Raw genomic sequence first — 22,255 nt, forward strand, 5'->3', positions numbered from 1 at the left:
GGTTAAAACGATTTCAAACCACTTAAACCCCAACCACCATGGATCAGTAAAATAACTTGAGTTTATATCGCAATACTATGGAACATTATCAACTGTCCTCCTAGCTTGAATATGAAAATAGAAGTGAATATTTTTTTGAACAGAACAAAATGCCAGTTATAGCCAGAAATGCAGCCAAGACTTTCGCTGTCCAATATTTTCTCTTCAGTTTCAGGCAGCAAATTACCACAAAATGATCAATGGAGAAAAGGACAGTGAACCAGAAGGAGCACTCTGTGGCTGCACTGACCAGCACAAATATAACGCTGTACACAGGCATGATGTCCAGGAAACACCTTGGGAAGTCAAAGTGGTTGACTGCCGCAATGAACAGAAGATCCGACGTAGCCACGCCAACAGGCAGCAAATTTTGCATTTCGAGGGGCTGCACTTTCCCCATGAGAAAACCAGAATTGCCAGGAAATTAACTGGAAGAGACAGAAGGTAAAATGGAAATTGGAAATTACTGATCAAACAATCTCCGCTCTGCCCAGAGGGCAATGGAAGATGCTACCACCTAACTCGATCAGGAGGGAGAGTTCAGATCTCACATTTAAACATGACAGCTACAAGCGTGATTCGTTTCAAAGCTGATCACTCCTGGCTTTAACTAATTGGGCAGAGGCAATTGACACGACGAGAAGACGCATAATTTTAAAGGTGAAAGGTAAGCGGTTTCGAGGGGATTGGCGGAAAAGGCTCTCAACCAGAGCGTGAGGTGTATCTTGTGATTCAGTGCTTCAGACTTTACCTAGATGAACATTTGAAGTTTCATAACATTCAAGATGATGAGTATGATTCCAAGAATTGCTGCTGGGCGGCAGGTTGGGAACTGAAATATTGTAATCAAATCAATCAAAGAACCGTGGTTTCTGGTAACATGAAAAAGAATCAAAAGTAACTGGTTAAACTCAGCAGGCACGACAGCATCTGTTGAAAGATAAACAACGTGACCAGGACATCTGCATCTGAAAATGGGTAACCGGATTCTAAACATCATCACAAATTTCTCTCGGCACAAGATCCATTCGTTGCAAACAAAGGAGAGGTATTCATTTCAAAAATTGAATTGAGTTTCAGAGTGTTGATGTTCATCTACTATGAAACATTTGTTCGACTGCACTTAGCATACAGGGGTTTGGTCTGGGTGCTGTATTACAAAAAATGCTGAGTTTTTGCATTTGAGAAGATGTCATTATTCGATGGAAAATGCGAACATAGCTGACAAAGTTTTGTTTCATCATTCAAGGCAACAAACACGATCTAAGCCCTCTCTGTGATAATAAAGTGAGGAACTGTTAACTTACAGAGTCCCTCATGGCCTGATTTGGAAAGTCAACAATTCCTAATAATGTTTAGGAAATATTCTAATTTTGCTTGGAAATTGAGTCAACAAAGAGCACAAATTTCAAGTAGGGAAATATAACCTTTCTCTTGTATTTTCTGCATTGTCTGACTTTTGTTTAAATTGGCTTCTTGACGTTTCTACAATAAAGTACACAATGCAAAACAAACACGGTCCACTATTGCAATTACTGAATGTGGCTGTTCTAATTCATTTATAATAAAATATAATATGATATAATTCCGAACTCTCTGACTCCCAGTTGTGTTCTGGTCATGTTAGGAGTAATTATAATATAAACTGATAAATGCGAATACCTAGCAGTTCATGGATAGAACATGATTTCACAATATTTCTTTCAAAAATAACTACCTTTTATAATGTGAAAAACTATACAAGGCAAGCAATATTAACCTAATGATGAAATTGATAGATTCGTGTGTTTTAAACTCTGTTAAAAGTGTTCCTCCTCTTCATGCATTGTAAAACTCAAGAGGCTGCAGTCATTTCTTCAAGGAGCAGCTGGAAGGTAACCATAGCCTGTGGAATTCACATTAACAACACACAGTGTTCCAACCATTCTTTAGAACTGCTGGAAATGTACAGCCCATTAAGTGAATTCGCTATCATGCCCCTCAGCCTTTCTACAATCCCAAACAACCACAGGTTAGTTATGGCATTGAAAGATGTAATTCACGTCTGGATCGACTGAATAAGCCAACCACCTGCTCTCAGGAGAATCGATGTTTTGGGCATAAACCCTGCTTCAGGAATGAGGAGGGTATGCCGAGCAGGCTAAGGTAAAAGGAAGGGAGGAGGGACTTGGGGGAGGGGCATTGTGAATACGATAGGTGGAAGGAGGTTCAGGTGAGGGTGGTAGGCCGGAGAGGGGGTGGGGCGGTGAGGTCAGGAAGAAGATTGCAGGTCAAGAAGGCAATGCTGAGTCTGAGGGTAGGGACTGAAAAAAGGTGGGGGGAGGGGAAATGAGAAAGCTGGAGAAATCTGCATTCATCCCTTGTGGTTGGAGGGTTCCTAGGTTCCTAGATGAGGCGCTCTTCCTCCAGGTGCCATGTTGCCATGGTCTGGCGATGGAGGATGCCAAGGACCTGCATGTCTTTAGCGGAGTGGGAGGGGGAGTTAAAGTGTTCAGCCACGGGGCGGTTGGGTTGGTTGGTGCGGGTGTCCTAGAGGCGTTCTCTGAAATGTTCCGCAAGTAGGCGGCCCGTCTCCCCAATGTATAGGAGACCACATCGGGAGCAGCGGATGCTGTAAATGATGTGTGTGGAGGTGCAGGTGAATTTCTGCCGGATATGGTAGGATCCGGTGGGGCCTTGGAGGGAGGTGAGGGGGGAGATGTGGGCGCAAGTATTGCATTTCTTGCGGTTGCAGGGGAAGGTGCTGGGAGTGGAGGTTGGGTTGGTGCGGGTGTGTGGTTCTGACGAGGGAGTCGCTGAGGGAGTGGTCTTTCTGGAACGCTGATAGGGGTGGGGAGGGAAATGGATCCTTGGTGGTGGGGTCTGTTTGGAAGTGGCAGAAATGACGAAGGATGATACGATGTATCTGGAGGTTGGTCAGGTGGTAGGTTCTGTCCTGGTGGTGATTGGAGGGGTGAGGTTCAAAGGTGGAGGAGCGGGAAGTGCGATGGAGAGCATCGTCAACCACATCTGAGGGGAAATTGTGGTCTTTGAAGAAGGAGGCCATCTGAGTTGTTCGGTATTGGAGTTGGTCCTCCTGGGAGCAGATGCGGTGAAGGCGAAGGAATTGGGAGCATGGGATGGCGTTTTTACAGGGGGCAGGGTGTGGCGTTTTTACAGGGGGCAGGATGTGGCCATCCCTTCCAACTCTATGCAGTTTCCAGTTGAAAGGGGGATTTCCGGAAATTTCCCAGAAGAACTGAAAAGTTATGCAGAAGAAAGTTCAAATTCCCAGGCAGTTACTTCGGTATCCGCTGTGATGGGGATTCTCCAGAGTCCTTGGAATCTGAGACTAAGTCACCAATCACATGCCCTTGTGTGAAGGTGGCCTCAACATGCCCAGGTATCATTGCCAATGATGGTGTGAAACGACAGAGAATCCTCAGGCAGATTCACATCAATTCAATCATGAAAGCCACTTTCCAGGAATTGCTACAAGCGTAAGGGTTGTGTAAAACATTTTCTGCACATGATTAATATAAAACATCTTTTTCTGCCTGAATCTCTTTGTGTAGGCAATCACTCTCTACTCACTGCTGAGGTGATACAATCTCAAAGTCTTTCATTAATACCCGCGGACATCGTCTGGGGGACTGTTACATGACAATGTGGTTCAATTCATTTTTTAAAAAATTGAACAAGCAGGTGACGATGGTGAGTTAACTCCCAGTTGTGACAGAGTACTTTTAGAACTGAGGTTTATTGGTTCAAATCTCAATTGCTCAATGGCAAATATTGTAAAATGCATTTTGAGTAAGTTGAAAATATCACTACAGCTTGTAAGAAGGCCGATCGAGGCTACACTGACCCTACAAAGGAATCTCACTCAGACCCAGCCCCTGACACTGTGAGGCAGCAGAGTGTCACCCTATATGTCAACATTGACAAAGCAACACTATCCAGCCCACTTTACAAACTCATTTTAGTTCAGTTCATCATTCCCTCGCCTTGGGCCATTTGGAAATTAAATTCCGGCTGTTGAGTATCTCTCTGAGAACTTTCTCATCAACACTAGAATGTGGCTTCCCTGGTTATCAGCGGCTATTCTGTGAAGGGATGATAGTTGGTTAATGGAGATAACACATTGCAGGTTTTAACAAATCCGACATCGCAATAGAATTCCTCACCTTGCATGATTACAACTTCTCAATCGAACATAACTTCTTCAATGAAGGCAATACTTGAAACAAGTAAAATATTCACTGAAAATTGCCCTCAAAGGTTACATAAACTCAAATCAACACAGATCCTCACACCATGGCGAGACTATCCTGGAGATGTCTGCGATCTGACTCTGACACAAACACGATCTATGCAGCAGCAGATAGGCGTGATTGTAACCTGCACTGTACTGCACATGTATAGTGAAGAAACCTAAAGCATCTGACTGAAGATGCGATGGTTCTGTTTGAAGGGAGATGGAGAGGTGAGGTCAGGGAGAGATTTGCACATACACGGGTGCAGAAATGTCAAATTCCAGAAATGTTTGTTAGGGGGTTAGTACTGTCTATGAGGCCTGAAGTGATGGGGAAATGGGACTTGGTGTGAAAAGATACGGAGAGAAAACAGAGAGCAGGTATAATTATATCATTATCAGCTAGTCAGGTAGGTGTTAGTGAGTCCCACAGGGACTGCTACTTGAGACACAGTCATTGAAATTATCTATCAATGACTGAGACGATGCAATCATGTGTTACATTGCCTGACACAATATTCGGTGTGACATTAAAATACAAGGAGGACAAAGGATCGCTGATAAGGGGAAGTAATGGTTCAGTGAGTGAACGAGCACAAAATAGGGCGTGCAATATAATGTGGAGAAATGTATTGTTCCTTCATTTCAGTCTTGGAAAGCTTTCAGCCCATTGATAAATGTATAGATTGTTAAGTTAGTTCTAAATCAAGAGCAAACAAGAAACCTCTCTGTCCATTCAGTGCGAGTAAATTCCAATATTCTCTTTAAATGCTTATTCCTCTCAGATTTTTCTAAATTTGAGGAGCACAACACTGGGTTTGTGCCATTTCACTTCCTCGTCATCAAACCCTTGCTGACCAGCTATCATTCTGGTCAACCAATGCTGCACTCAAATCGACATGGGCTCTCAATTCCCCAGGTGTTGTTTTTTGTTTTTCCCTTTTTATAAAGTCAGGATCGATGCTGTGCTAACATCAAATGGCAGCAGTGGACAAACCCCAAAATAGCTGACTGACTCAGAATCCTCTGTCCTGACTTGACAGAGTCCAGGATGAAATATTGCCTCAACAGTGTCCAGGGTGAACGACGTCACAGACCAAATTCAGCACATCTTGAGTGTGGAGTAGGCTTGGGGTGAGAAAGGGACACGAGCTGGATAGTGTGAAATGTGAAGACCGAGAGGTTCTGGTCGGCATTGTCGCCAGAATTGTTTGGCAACGTTGTAACCCTTCAAAGTCCAGCATCCTATCATCAATCACCCTTCATCTCGAAATGCATCACCTTTCGCAATCGGCTTTCACTGAGTCAGGGATTCAGCATCTCAATATCCCTGACATTCACCCGATAACATCAGCTCGGTCTCCCTGACTGGACCCAAGTAACAGCACCAGTCAGGGAACACATATCCCATGTGATCCTGCTGGCTGACCTCATTATGATGACAAATAAAAACAGGAATGAATTTTTGGAAGTAAAAGTCTGCTAATCGGGGAAGAGATTGAAAACCTGATCCCCAGTTACTCCGTGTGCTCATTTAGGGTGATGAACGTATGGTGAGAAATGTTGGTTCCAGGAAGAAGGGCTGTGGACTTCTCAATTATTGCTGATGTGTCTGGATCTGGAAAGATGTGCTGCTAAAGAATCCTGGTCTTCCGCATCAAACAATTCCCTCACATGTCTCACAGATTTGGGAACAGGATTCCTTCTGGAGCGTTTGTTTTTAATTTTCGGGAGATTCTCAACAACTTATGAATTAAGTGATACAGACACTGTTGAAAGCTCACCATTATTATTTATTAGTTGTGATGATGCATGAGGCATTTGATCTGAAACAGATTGGAAGAACATGTCAAAATCATGAACTGCTTATAATCAGTCAAGCCCTTAAAGCCACATGGCAGATTGAAATGACTAATTCCAAGGTGGCCTGGTAGTTCTGTGGTTTGCTCTGCTGCCGCACAGCACCCATGTTGCAATTGCAGCCTCAGGCAACTGTCTGTGAGGTGTTTGCACACTCTCCCTGTGTCTCTGCGGGTTGCCTCAGGTTTCTTTCTACAATCCAAAGGTGTGCAGGTCAGTTGAATTGGCCATGCTAAGTTGCCCAATATGTTCAGGGGCACCAGGTTGTTTGCATTAGCTCGGGGAATGGATTTGGGTGTAATGCCATTGGAGGGTTGGTATGGACGTGATGAGCTGAAGGGCCTGTTTCCACAATGTAGGGATTCCAGTTTGTCACATCTTGCATCACTGAGTCAATACAAGAGCACAGATGCAAGCAGGGAGCACTTGTTCATTCTTAGTATTATTGTACTGGGATCAGTAATCTCAGAATCCTCGTTATTTTGAAGATGGAAAATGAAGAAATTGATTCTGAAACCCAGGTCCTGAACCTAAATAAAAAGAACAACAAAGAATTGATGCATAAATGGGCAATGATGGATTGAGCAATCTCACTAAAAATGTAGTCAGTGCATAGGCATTAGGTAAAGATTTAGAAAAGGACAACAATTATTCACTGCCGTCTCGTGCAACAATAAAACAGGAAAGGAGAGAGTGAGCAGCACTGCCTGACTTTAAATCTGATCAGGAAGCTTTGTGATTCCCATCCATTTCTTGCGACTGCGCTAATGATGTTGATATTGAGCAGTCAGATATATGCACAGGTTGAATCCACAAAGCCCAGTTTGGAGAGCACTTCCCACATGGAGGTGAGCGATAGCTTTTTAAAAGCCTTCTCTTCGTCCATGTTGATGAGACAGCCGTCCACACCCCCACCCTGCACATAGACGATCCTATCCCTGAGGAGCACGAGGTTCTCACAGGTCATCCTGCCTGCTACAGTTGACCTTAGATAGGATTCTGGAAACTGTATTTAGCAGTGAAACACTTTTCATCAGTCGTCCCTCTCCCCCTTCAGATTGTAGATGAGGTGGATGATACCTTTGTTCATGGGATCACACAGGCGACCTGTTCGAAGCAGACTATTGTCCACTCTCAGAAGGTCCTGGTCAATAAGTCCACAGAGGTAAATACAATTCGGCCGATAAGCCATCACTTCAGGGAATTTTACTCATTTCTAAGGACTCAAGGGCCATGGTCAGCTCACGCAGAGCTGGTTAAGCCTCTCCTGTGGGTTGTTGGTGAAGAACTCCATGATTGAGTACAGGAATGACTGGGTTGGCTGTGTGGTCTGTGGGCTGCATGCCATGTAGTCTGGCATAAAAGCATTTGCTGATCCTCAGGATGTCAGACTGGGTTTACTAAACCATCTTCTTCTTTCAGGCTACGGAGCACAGAGCTCGACCTCTGTACTTTCTGGATGAAGAAAGGTGACCACGTCTCATCCTGCTCCGCACTGGGAGATTATCTTGGAGACTTTTGAGGTAAGAGTGAGGCTGACAGGCTCTTCACCTTCTGGAGATCGTCTGTGACATCGATTCCCATCGTCTGTCACAGGAGCACCCTCTGCACACTTTTCTGGAGTTTGCACAGTTTCCCCCGGTTCTCCCAACTTTTCAACATCTTTGCGGATAAAGAACCTCTTATTGTCCCCCTTGACCGTTTCCCACTCGTCTAATATAACCTCAAAGACTGGCTTCACAGTTCTCCAACCTATGAAATCCATTTTTCTCAACGGTTTCCGGTTTTAGCAGTTTTACGTTCAGATTCTGCGTTCCCGTGATAGCCAGTAGTTGGCAGTGGTCAGAGAAGAACGTCAGCTTGAAGTGGAGGGATCTGAGCGAGAACACAGGGAAAAGTGCGGACTGCAGACGCTGGAGATTAGACTCAAGATCAGAGTGGTGCTGGAAAAGCACAGCAGGTCAGGCAGCATCGAAGGAGCAGGAAAATCGACGATTCGGCAAGAGCCCTTCATTAGGAATTGCTTCAGGGCAGAGGATATTAGTTTACAGTGAGAGAGACACTCGCTGAGATCTTTGTGGAGAGAGGGGGAGAACGTCTTCAAGTTTAGCATACTTGCAAGAGGATTCGCAGTAAGGTTAGTATCAACTAGGTGAAACTGAGGACTGCAGATGCTGGAGATCTGAGACTAGATTAGAGTGGTGCTGGAAAAACACAGCAGGTCAGGAGTCCTGATGAAGGCCTCCTGCCCGAAACGTCGACTTTCCTGCTGCTCGGATGCTGACTGACCTGCTGTGTTTTTCAGCACCACTCTAATCTTGACCCTGAGCGAGAAAGTGCCGGATACAAACAGGAAATCTATCCTTGAGCAGATAGCACCTTGGCCAAGTCCAGGTGTATCCAGGCTGCGATCCATCTGCAGTAGGGGACGGAAGTTATCATGTAGCTTTAACCGTTTGCATCAGGAATCTGGATGTAGTATCTGGTTCATTGTCAGCATCGTCCAACTGCATCAATGTTGCAGTTGAAGTCTCTGCCCAGAACATCGCGAGCAGCAGTGGGAGCTGCTGCAGGACATCCAGCTGTGCACGGTTTACCATCGGGGCGTACACATGAATTAGTCTCAGGGGAGTGTTCCTGTAGGAAGCCTTTGCTACACGGAGAAGCCCCATTACCACCGCCTCCTTAACCTCGGAGATGGTGAAGTTGCCATCTCACAGCAGAATGCACGGGCCAAAGGAACGGTATTGTGTTCCCCCGATCAGATCGAAGGCCTGCGGACCATTAAGCTCAACACTTTCTTGGAGCTGGTGGAGTGGTGAATACTACACTCCTGCAGAAACAGGAGGTCCGCCTTCAAGTTGGCCAGTTGAAAACGGCAATTTCAAACCCCATTTTGGGAGTACATAGAATTAGCAAGAGACCCAAACTCTGTTCACCCACGGTCTGGTCACCAGGGGACTTGCTGCATCCCAGTGCGGTGTGGGCGAACGTTTAGACAGTCGCCAGACTGAGTCAGTTGACTCCAGGGGTGGTGCTCTGGTCACCGGGGAGCTCCCTGTATTCCCTTGGTGTGTGGGCAAATGTTGGAGTCTGTCTGCACTGAGGTAGCTGTCTCTCGGGGTGGTGTTCTGGACACCAGTGGACTCCTGAGTCCTCATCGTGTGGGGCTGAACGTTCCTAAACAGTCCACACTGATGTAGCTGTCTCCTGGAGGGAGTGGGGTGGGCTCTGGCCACCGGGGGCCAACCTGTATTCCCGTGAAGTGTGGGTGAAGGTTCGGACACTTCCACACTGATGTAGCTGCCTCCCGGGGTGAGGCTCTGGTCCCTGGAGGATTCTCTGTATCCAAGTGGTGTGGAGATGAAAGTTCTGAAACTCTCTGCACTGAGGTAGCTGTCTCCTGGGGCGGCTGCTCTGTGCCAGTGTCACCTGGACAAGAATGAAGCCGGGTATATTCCGACTCTGTGTCAGACAGAGGGACAGCCATGCTCTGCTCTGGATTCAGAGCATCCCAGCTTCCCGGACCGGTGGTGCAGTCGGAACAACCCGGATCACGATGCTGCTGGTTGGGCTTCATTGCGCCCCTCGGGACATCTAATGTTTCTGGATTTGGAGTGTAATCCTCTCCTTCTCTCTCGTGGTGCTGTGTCTCTTTATCTGTTGGTGGCCATCCCTCCACACAACTTCATCTTCTGAGGTGCTGCTCGTGTGTCCATGTCACAGCTGCCTCTTTCTGTTTTACTGTTGAACAGGGTGGGGAGGTGGCAGCCAATGTGTTTCCCTTTTTCAGTTGTTTCTCAGTGGCATGCACCTTCCCGCCCCCTCTCCCCCGCCCACTTCATTTCCTCTTCCTCCATTGATTCGGTCTGTTCAGGTCGAGGTCGCTGTGTGAACTAAAGGGAGAGGCTGAATAGGCTGGGGCTACTTTCCCTGCAGCCTCAGAGGCTGAGTGGTGACCTTATAGAAGTTTATAAAATCATCAGTGGGATGGATAGGGTAAATAGTCAAAGTATTTTTCCTAGTGTAGGGGATTCCAAAACTAGAAGAGCAGCGGTTTAAAGGGAGAATTGATACATTTAAAAGGGACCTATTTTGTATTTTACCACATTATACTCCATTTGCCATCCCTTTACACGTTTGCTTAACCTGCCAATATCTCTCTGTAGACTGTTGGTAATCCTCTTGCAACCGGCCATTTCACTTATGTTCTGTCGTCTGCATATTTGCCTACAGTAGATCAATTTTCTTCCTCCAAGCTGTTTACCCTGTAAAACTCCAATGATCACGAGTTGCCAACCTGTAACAGATTCATTTATAACCCTCACTGTTTCCTGTCTATTATCCATATCGTACCCACACTGATGGACAACCTCGAATATCGTGGGATTTTATCTTCTGATTTAAGCTTTTGTGAGGTATCCTTTACAATATACACGGAAGTCCAAATTAAATATATCTGCTGGCTCCCCCCATCCACTCAAGTTGAGATTTCCTCAGAAAAAAACTTATAAATTAGTCAGACATGATTTCATTTTCCTGATGCCAATCTGACTGCTTGACCTTCTCCTGCGATTTCTTCCTTATCTCCCTGTTTCTATTTTCAAACCCAGTGTCTTTACCATGAACGACAAGAGTGTTCAACTACAGTAATTGTCTACTCCTGTCTGACGTCAGAGTGCAAACAGAACAGTGGCCAAAACCTGGTTGACGATGGAAGTTAGAGGTAGTATTGGATGCAGAACAAGTGGAAGAAACAAGTATAGCTCTGACAATTGGGAACACACTAGAAGTCAGCAAATGAGAACCAAAGGGTTTGATTAAGAAGCGGTAGAATGGAGTATGAGAGTAAGCTGGCAGAGATCATATCAAAGTAAACTTTTCTGCATAAGGTTCTATCAGTATTCAAAGAAAACAAAATTGGTGAACGTAATTCCTTGACAGTCAGAAATGGGCAAAAGTACAATGGGAGAAAAGAAATGGCTGAGAAACTAAATTCAGACTTTGAGTCATGGAATCATTTACATGTACAGCACAGAAAGAACTCGGTATAACACATCAATGCCGACCAGATATCCTAAATTAATCCAGTCCCATTTGGCCGATGTCCGTCTAAACCGCTCCTGTTCATATACCCATCCAGACATCACAAAGAAGAACATGAATAACATACCCAAAACAACGGGGAGCACAGGTGATAGAACCTTCACAGAACTTTTTTTTCATGAAAACTTGTGTGAACTGTAAACTTCTGACAAAAATAACTTGTGGCCTTTGAGACAGCTTGTGGCAAAAGGAACAGACCAAACCAGATTTGTTTGTTTGCAAGGCCAGGAACGGAGGCTAATCGTAGGATCAGTCTTGATTCGTGTAGACAGAGAGACCACCGAGAAGAGCATCGTGTTGAACCAGATAGCAGAAGTTGGCTGTTAATGAGATCCCACAAACATGAGAATAGTTTTTGGCAAGTCTGGAAGGTACACTATGCTGAAATAGATGGCAGTCATTTAGTTGTAATTGAATCCTCAGGTAGATGTTGCCTGTCAGGGTGGCGCCAGACATTAATTAAATTTCTTTGCCGTTCAATTTTCTCTGTGCTGAAGTTATTGTGCATTCAATAAATAGTTACGTTATTTGTTTAAATATACAATGGGTGCCTGGTAATTAATTACTCGAAAGTGCTGGGATTGATGACTTAAAATCTGATTCAGAAACATTTGAGTAATTACTGGTGTCTTCGTCCATAATGTTGGCTTTACTAATTTGCCCATAATGTTCAGGGTGTGCAGGCTAAATGCATTAGTTAGAGGAAATGAGGAATAATAGGTGTAAGGGAGTGGATCTGGGTTCGATACTCTTCAGAGGGTTGGTGTGGACTTGTTGGGCCAAATGGCGTCTTTGCCAACTGTAGGGATTCTAATTCTTTTATTCAAAAATTAATCTATGTTCATATTAACTTCTGTCTATGCATATATAAAACATTGATATCTAATCAATTACATCTCGTTTGTCGGTTAAATCCGTGATAACGTATCTGCTATTACAATCCTACGACCTGCAACATGCACGATTTGCAAATTAAGAGTCTGCAACATGAGACGCCAATGAAATAATCTCATATTCCTGTTTGTAATTCGTTCCAAGAACGTAAGAGTATTATGATCTGTGTACGCAACCATTTTCGCCACATTGTTCGTGACATAGAACATAGAACATAGAACATAGAACATAGAACATAGAACATAGAACAATACAGCACAGAACAGGCCCTTCGGCCCACGATGTTGTGCCGAACTTCTAACCTAGATTAAGTACCCATCCATGTACCTATCCAAATGCCGCTTAAAGATCGCCAATGATTCCGACTCTACCACTCCCACGGGCAGCGCATTCCATGCCCCCACCACTCTCTGGGTAAAGAACCCACCCCTGACATCTCCCCTATACCTTCCACCCTTCACCATAAACATTAAAATGCTGTCAGGCCAGTACCATACCCAATAATTCTTATTCGATCGTAGAGTATTTTCTTTGATGGGTTTTGAAAAGTGACCAACGGACAGTTTGATCCCACCATCCCCTTTCTGTAGTACCACAGCTCCAACCCTTGTGTGACGAGCGTCGATGGCAACTTTGAAGGGTTTCAAAACTTTCTGTGTCGCTAAAACTACACGATGGTTAACATTGTTTAAAATTGTCAAATGCCTCCTGGCCTTGATCTGTCCACCGAAATTGTGTTCTTTTTCAGCAAATCTTTTAACAGTGCCATGACACTGCTGAAGCTTGGAGCAAACTTCCGGATGAATCCGCATCGTCCCAAATATTGAAGCCCGCCTTTCTTCGAGTTTCATTGTGCAAATTCCTCAAAGGCCTTCACCTTAGCGTTCCGTGGGGTTAACCTTAGATGGCCGAAGTAATGTCTAAAGAACGTCACCTCTGCTTTCGTGAATTCAGTTTTGTTTAAGTTTGCAACTAGTTTTCCTTCTTGTCGTCGTTTACAGACCTCTGCCAATTGTACCACGTGGTCTTTCCAGGACCCAGTAAAGATGACTGCATTGTGCAAATAGACTGCACAGTTTTTTAACCAAACCACAACTCTGTTCATGAGTCTTTGGAATTTGGCTGATATATCTTCATTCCAATGGGCATCACTTTGAATTGATAACGCCCATTTGGGGCGGCAAACGCAGAAATGTATTTCGCTGTCTCTTATAAAGGTACCTGCCAATAACCACGCAGTAAGTCCAACTTTGTGATGTAACGGGCTTGTCCAACTTTCTCTCTACATTCCTACAAACTCACTGCTGGATATGAATTCAATTTTGTTAAAGCATTGAACTTCCAATAGCCCACGCAAAATTGTTGAGTCCCATCAGGTTTGGGAACTAACCCGATCAGTGAACTTCACTTGCTCTGACACTGTTTGATGAATACTTCATTGAGCATCGCCTCCACTTCCTTCTGGACCTGTCTAGCTTTGAAAAGATGAAGCTTTTGGAGGTGTTCTTTTCAGAGAACAGCATTTCCTACACCTACGTCATGTAAAATAGCATTAGTCCTCTTCACTTATTCCTGAAATGTCCTCATACTGCTGTAACAAACATTTCAACTATTTTCTTGACTCCTGAGACAGATAGTTTACTCACCTATCCCACTTCTCAAGCACTTCCTCATTATTTAATATATCTTGAGGCATATCGAATTCCACAACACCTGGATTTGGTTCCTCAGTTTGTGGGGCAGTAAATAACACCTGTGTCTCCAATTCCTTCTCCCTATTATGATAAGTCTTCAACATGTTCACATGACATACCTGATACGGTTTTTTTTCCATCTGGCGTCTTTGCTAGGCAGTTCACCAGACTCAGCTTTTTCTCAATTTGTTCAGGACCACTAAACCTGGTTTTGAAGGGATCTCTTATCGCTGGTAACAGTACTAATATGTCATCCCCATGGGAAAAGATCTGGATCTCAGTACTTCTATCTTCCACATGCTTAATTCTATACTGTGCCCTCTTTAGGTGCTGTTTACCTAGCTCACCTACTCAAATTTATCTCTCCCTCACATCTGATACGTAATCCAAGTGTGAGATCTCTCTTGCCAGAAGCTCAATAGTGTTTTATGCAGTGTATTCATTTGCCATCTCTGCTGCTCTGCTCACTTTCTGAACTTTCTGTTCATCCACGTGAATTCTAATCATTTCTGGAAGTGAGTTTTTAAACGTCTCCAGCAGAATAATCTCGCATGGAGCCTCAGAAGTCTCAGCTATTTTGAAGGCCTGCACCCATCTTTCAAAATGACCACATTTATTTCTTTCGGTCTCAGCATGAGTCCTTATCAACATAGTTCCTTCTTCATGTTTCTGAACCGCTGTCAATACGTTTGGGGTACAAGTTCATAAGCACTCAGAGTAGTTTGTTTGACGTCTTCATAATCTATTGACCCCTCATCTGACCTGCTGAAAATACCTCACTAGCTCTGCCGAACAAGCTCAGTCTGAACCAGCATTTCCCACAAATCCTCAGACCACTCCGTCTGCCTGGCCAATTTTTCAAACGAAATAAAGAAGGTTCCAACATCTTTCTCATCAAAATGTAGCTGTTTTAATAATTTAAATATCACTGCCTTCTCTCTTCATCTCCATCCTGTTAACTTTACTTCCCTGACAAAGTCATAATTTCGACGTTCAAATTCTGTCTCCTTTTGTCTTGCTTTTCTCTCTTTTTTCTCTCTGCCTTTCTGCTCTCTCTTTGCTCAGCTAAGAACCTTCTCTCTCTTTCATTTTCCTCTCTCCCTCTTTCTTCTCTACCTCTTTTTCTTTCTCTCTCCCTTTCTTTTTCCACTTTCTCTCTTTGCTTAAGTTCAAACTTAAACTTCCACAATTGTAATCTGATTTTTTCGAAGTCTACTGCGCTTGTCCGTTTCTCTGACAACTTTAAGTATTTGAATAACTCCCTTAAAATTTCAGCATTACTTCTGTCCTTGGTCAAACCCAACTATCTTCGTTGCTAATTCGAAAAGTATGGTATTTTTATGTCCCTCTAAACATTCTTGGCAAATCTGGGAATCTTCTTCAAACCCCAGAAACTCTTTAGCAATCCTCAGAGCCATTTTTTCCCACTTTTAATTTAACCAAACACAAGTCACAAAAATTACACAATCTAGGACCGTTATCGACAACTGTTTAAATCTATTGGGATCTTTTCTACCCCAAATCTGTTCAGATCTGTACAAAGCTCAGACTGGATCTGCCTAAAGCGACCAAATCCTGTACAAGCACGCAAACTGTTACAACACAGTGGTGGACCCGCCTGCAAATTAAATCAAACAACCAGAAAAGTTCACCCCGCCTCGTCATCTGCTAAAGTATGAGTGACAACGAACTCACTTCCACGACTTAAAGATAAAAAGTATCTATTTATCCTTTAGCGCTAAAAGTGAACATTAAACAACAACGATTTACAACTCTGAACCTCCTTTCTCTTAAAGGCTTGTTATCTACCTCTCACTCTATGACACTATACTAATGTACAAAAAAAACTCCTCTTAAAATTACGTCAACTTACCTTTCAAAACCAGGCAGTGGCTGTCATCGTCAGTGTCTGCATTCTTTCAGCAGATCTACCTGTGTACCCTTCAGGCTTTTGCTACAAAGATGTTTCATGCGAAAAAGGTACTGTTGATAGAGAGTATTTTGGATAGCAGTTTCTCTCTAGATGGCAGTTTGTCGCTATCTCTCTGGCTTTCACAATGTCTGTTTTTTTTTTGTGTTCCTCAAAGATCAGACCATCTTATTGCTTCAATGTTGTCAAAACATGAAAATTCAAATATGGTTGCATTTTAGTATTGTGGGGTACAGTTTAAACTGGTTGGTGAAATTAAAACTGTTGTGAACAAAGCAGCCAAATGTTACATATTTTCAATTTTCCAGTACACTCTGAGACTGCTGGTCAGTCACATGACAGTTGTCTGCAAACTCCGACTGCCAAAACAGCCTTTATTCTCTCTTAAAGGAACAGTACACGCGTTCAACTTGGAAACAAATAGGAAAAAAAAAACTACTGGGGTATTGAGAGTCCATGTCCATTAGAGTGCAGCATCGATTGATCAGTACGATATCTGGACAGTAGGGTTCAAAAATGAGGGAGTGAAATGTTTCAAACTCCGGAGTGAATTCCTCAAATTGAGAAGGGTCTGAGATGCGTAAAGTTTTCAACAGATCTGTATTGATTGGAGCTTATGTAACTGTTGAAGGTATTTTTCAGTGACTTATTTTACTTCTTTCAATTATTACCTTAATTGGAGAAGTTATATTTGATTCAGAAGCTGTATGCATGCAAGGTGAGGAATTCTATTGCGATGTGAGATTTATTAGAACCAACAATGTGTCGGCTCCATTAACCAACCATCATCCCTTCACAGAACAGCTGTTGATAACCAGGGAAGCCACATCCCAGTGTTGACGAGAACATTTCTCCGAGAGACACTCAAAAACTGGAACTTATTTTCCCAATGGACCAAGGCAAGGGAAGGATGACACTGAAATAAAATGAGATATCAAAGTTGGATAGATGGTGTTGGGGTGTCAATGCTATTATTTGGTTGGCACAGTGGTTCAGTGGTCAGACCTGCCACCTCATCGGTCCAGCTGGAGGGTTTGGGTTGGACACCCTTTGCAGGGTCAGTGTGGACTCGATGGGCCCAATGATCTGTTTCCACATTGTAAGGTTTCTATGATTTTATTCAACATACATTTTACAATGTTTGTCTTTGACTGATTGAGATCTGTATCATCTAATAAACCTCAGTTCTAAAAATACTTTTTGACCACTGGGAGTTAACACACTGCTGTCAACTGTTTGCTGAAATTATTAACTAAATGAATTGAACCACATTGTAATGTAACAGTCCCCCAGGCGATGCCAGCAGATATAAATGAAAGGCTTTGAGATTATGTCACCTCGGCATTGAGGACAGAGAGATCGCCGACACAAAGAGATTCAGGCAAACAATGACGTTCTCAGTTCAACATGTGCGGAAAATATTTTATGGAACACTTCCAATTGTAACAATTCCTGGTAAGTGCCTGGCACCATTGAAGTTGTGTGAATCTGTGTGAGGATTCTCTGTGGGTTCACTCTGCCACTGGCATTGAAACATGGGCATGTCGTGCCCAAATGGCACGGAGTGGCAGAGGATCAGTAATTTAGGTTTAGATTAAATACATACCGTGGAAACCCCTTCATTACAGATTTCGTAGTAATTGCTTGGGAAATTGTTCATTTCTTCTGGGATCCTTCCAGAGATCTTCATTTCAATCAGAGCCTACGGAGAGTTTCGGTGGAATTAAGAAAGGGACTCACTTTGGAAAATAAAAGCGGTGGTATTTTTATGTCGAGAGAGCAAAATCGTTTAGCTTGAGGTTTTTGTTTGAGTGAGTAAGCAGTGGGCCTCGTCTCTGTGCATCTGAAGTTAATGGTTAACTTGGAGTTACTTTTCTAATCACAGAATTTTTTGAAAAAAAATTGCGTTTGAGGTTTGGCTACAGGCTGACTGGCTTTGTGCATGAGTGAATCATTGTTTATTTTTGATGCTTGCAACCCAGCACGGAATTAATGGAAACTGAAAGGTTTGTTGGGGAGTTCTGGAATTTGCGATTAAGGATGAAACCCTTAACTGAGAAAGCTTTACTTTCCCTTCAATCATTTTTGTCATTTGTTTCAGTTCCTCTAAGACCCTGAAACTGAGTGGATGAATAGATCCATAGTCATGCAAATTAAATGAGAGTTTCAGTAAATTACATTGCGTTGGATAGAAAACGTTTTGTTGGTCCTAGACAGAAGTCTTGGATAAGAAACAGCTCTGAAGAGATTGTTTAAAGCACAGTATATTGGCAGTCCAGTGTGCGGTAGCTCCATGAAGGAATTTACTGCAGTTTCAGTTTCGAAAAAGCAGTCGCAAGTCATTTCACAAAGTGAGAGATACCGGGATTCTGGTGTGAATACTATATGAGAGTTGTTTTCTTTTGGAACGGCACTGCGAGTCATGTTTTGTTTAATACATGAAGGTCGTGTCCTTTTGTTTCATTTATGGATTGTTTACCGGTTAATGAGCATTATGCATGCACTGGGTATCATTACATTTGAATCAGCGTTATAAGTACGTAGTTTGATTTGTTCTAGTTTATCGTCACTTCCTTTGCAATAAAATTGTTTTGTTGTGGAAATCCCAATACTTGCAGCATTGCGTGTTAGCGATTCAGCAAGCGATCACTGTGTTACATCAAGACAAATCAGGTAGTTATCCATCAAGCTGGTTTTCTGTCTAGTTTCTCGTTTCTTCTGTAATTAGTCAGCTGGTGTCAGAACAGATGTGATGCTATTAAACACAGACTAACTCCTGAGGAACTGATGAACTAACCCCACTCTTCAAATAGATTGTACCCAAACTATATCTGTCAAGATCCATTATATGCCCCAGATCCTGATCAGGCATCCACACTGAGAAGTAATTCCATATTAGCCCTCCCAAATTACTACCCTCTCACTCACTCAGACAACACAAAACAAATTCCCTCACCACCTGCCAGACCTGAAAAGGGGAAATTATATAAAACACTGGGTGGCTTACAGCTGTGAGGACAGAATTGCACTGATGAGTGTTTAGAAGAGATTTACGAGAATGGCAGTTTTATTTTCCCGAAATCGAGGCAAATGATATTTGATGTGATTGGGAAAGACAGAATAAAAAGGGTCTTCGATGGTGACTTGTCTCCCCGACACAGAGTGAGAACAATTGACGGGAGGATGATCGAGAACATGAGGCCTACCCCTCCATTCAGAAGATGATGGTACGACTGGAATTCACTGCTCAGTTTGGGTGCTAGCTTGAGGTGACCAAACTTAACTCATTTAAAGGGAACTCGGATCTGCACGTGATGTGTAGAAACCCTCAAAGCTGCGGACCAGGTGCGGTAAAGTCGGATCAGAACAGGTAGCTTGTTTATTCACTTGATGCAGGCATGAATTACCTCTTTAAGTGCCAGAAGTTTCGTATAGTTCTGTGGGATTGCAGAAAGACTGAGGAGTGTCAACGTGTATTTGCTTGGTTGGTTAACTAGCCTGTTTCTGTGTTGTCCATTTTCTACCACTGGAACACTGTGGATTGTTAAAGTGAGTTCCAGAGGCTGTGGCTATCTTCCAGTTGATTTTTGAAGAAATGTTGTAGCTTCATAATTTTTACAATGCATGAAGCAATTTTACATGGGGAGGAATAATATTGACCAAGGTTCGAACATAAGGATTTATTAATTCATTAGGTTAATATTGCTTACTTTTTTGAATTATTTGCATAACAAACATAAAGGATTTTTCAGACAAGTATTGTGAAATCTTGTACTGTCTGTGAACTGCTGAGTATTCGGATTTTCACTTCAAATGTTAATTGCCCCGATTTAAACTGAACAGAGAGACCGGATTTTTATCACATTGTATTTTATTATACAATGGACTAAAGCTGTCACATTCAGTACTTGCATTATTGAACTGCCTGTTTCCTTTTGCATTGAGGACTTTATTCACAAAATATCAACAAACACATTCCAAAATTATTTGAGCCAGATAATGCAATTAAGAAGTCACATTTCCCTACTTGTGTTTTGTATTATTTGCTGACTGAATGTACGAGCAAAATTAGAACATTTGCTACACATGACAAAGAATTGTTTACTTTCCAAAACAATTATGAGAGATTCAGCGAGTTATCAAATCCTCAGTTTATCATCACATAGGCGGGCTTAGATCCTGGTTTGTGTCTTTCACAATGAAATAAACCTTTCTCAGCTTTGTTAGCATTATCCTTCAAATAATAATAAATTATCAATTGCAACAACTCATGGTTTTTGTATTACACTGACCAGTCGATTCTAGCTAATTCCTTCTGGAGGGTAGGAAAATATTGTGGCTGTGAGAGGTGATCCTTTTATGCGCTACCCTCAACAGCAAATCCTGCGCACACCCTCTCCCTCACCTCCATCCAAGACCCCAAAGGAACCTTCCACATCCATCAAAGTTTCACCTGCACTTCCACATATGTCATTTACTGTATCCATTGATCCTGATATAATCTCCTCTACATTGGAGAGACAGGGCGCCTCTTCACAGAGCACTTCAGAGAACATTTCTGGAACACTCGCACCAACCAACACCACCACCCTTTGGCCGAATACTTCAATTCCCCCTCCCACTCTGCCGAGGACATGCAGGTCCTGGGCATACACCATTGTCACTCCCTTTTTACCTGACGCCTGGAGGAAGAATGCCTCAGCAACAACCAATCCTCAGCATCAATGTGGAGTTCACCAGTTTCCTCTTTCCAGTTCCCCACAACCGAATCCCAGTTCCCGCCTTCAAGCTCAGCACCGCCCTCCTGTCCTACTTGTCTATCTTTCTTCCCACCTATTCATCCCATCCTTCCTTCTGACCTATCACCTTTACCCCAACCTCCATCCACCTATCACACCCTCAGCTACCTTCCCCCCGTCCCACCCCCTTCCCATTTATGTCTCCACCCCAAGGCTCCCATCCTCATTCCTGATGAAGGGCCTTTGCCTGAAAAGTCGCTTTTCCTGCTCCTCGGATGCTGCCTGATCTGCTGTGCTTTTCCAGCATCACACTCTCGACTGTATTCCTCGGAATACGTCCTGGTAAGTTATTTGGTTTGAACTGAGAAATAAGGAAGCAACGATCACATTATTGGGATTGTATGGCAGGCCCCCCTGCCCAGGAACACAGTGGTCAGCAGGAATTTGAGATAAACATTTTTTTAGGGAGATCTCAGTTATATGTAACAATAATAGGGTGGGAATGGGAGGTAATTTTAACTTTCCAGACACAGACTCAGACTTCTGTAGTGGGAACGGTTTAGATGGAGTGGAATTTGTTAAGTGTGTGGAAGAAGAAATTCTGATTCAGTATGTGAATGTACCTACTAGAGAAGGCTCAACACTTGATCAACTCTAAGGAAATAAGTCAGGACAAGTGATTGAGGTGTGAGTGGTGGAGCACTTTGGGTTCAACGAGAATAATTCTATTCGTTTAAATATTCTGATGGTAAAGCATAGACCAGAACTAAAGTATGAAGTTTTAAATGATAGAAAAGCCAATGTTGATTGTACCAGGCACGGTGGCACAGTGGTTAGCACTGCTGCCTCACACCGCCAGAGACCCGGGTTCAATTCCCGACTCAGGCGACTGACTGTGTGGAGTTTGCACATTCTCCCGTGTCTGCGTGGGTTTCCTCCGGGTGCTCCGGTTTCCTCCCACAGTCCAAAGATGTGCAGGTCAGGTGAATTGGCCATACTAAATTGCCCGTAGTGTTAGGTAAGCGGTAAATGTAGGGGAATGGGTGGGTTGCGCTTTCGGCGGGTCGGTGTGGACTTGTTGGGCCGAAGGGCCATTTTCCACACTATACGTAATCTAAACTTTCAAAGGTTGACTGGGGCAGATGTTCTCTGGTGAAGGGACAGGTGGAGAATGGGAAGTCATGAAAAATGAGGCAACGAGAGTCCAGAGAATGTATGTTCCAGTTTGGGTGAAAAGCAAGGTGGGTAGCTTTCGAGAATGCTGGATGATGAGAGAAATTGAGGTTTTGGTAAGAAAGGGAAGGATGCATATGTCCGATATAGACAGCAAAGATCGAGTGAATACGAGAAGAGTATAAAGGATGTAGTAGTATACTTAAGAGGGAAATCAGGAGGTCAAAAAGGGACATGAGATAGCTTTGGCAAATAGGGTTCAGGAGAAACCAGAGGGGTTTCATATATACATCAAGGACAAAAGGGTAACTCAAGAGAAAATAGAACCCCTCAAAGATCAGGAAGGCAGGAGATGCGTGTGGAACTAAAGCAGATACAAATTGGGTATTTTTGCATCATTATTTACTGTGGAGAAAGACATGGAAGATACAGAATGTGGGGAAATAGATGGTGACATCTTGAAAAATGTCCCTATTGCGGAGGAGGCAGTGCTATATGTCTTTAAACGTATAAAGGTGGATACGATCTGATGTAACCTAGAAATGTTTGGGACCTCGGGGAAGTGATTTCTGGTCCGAATGTTGAT

Source organism: Chiloscyllium plagiosum, unplaced genomic scaffold (assembly GCF_037043375.1).
Source record: "Chiloscyllium plagiosum isolate Xiang-an unplaced genomic scaffold, Cpla_swu_hap1 HiC_scaffold_40, whole genome shotgun sequence".
Taxonomy (NCBI): Eukaryota; Metazoa; Chordata; class Chondrichthyes; order Orectolobiformes; family Hemiscylliidae; genus Chiloscyllium; species Chiloscyllium plagiosum.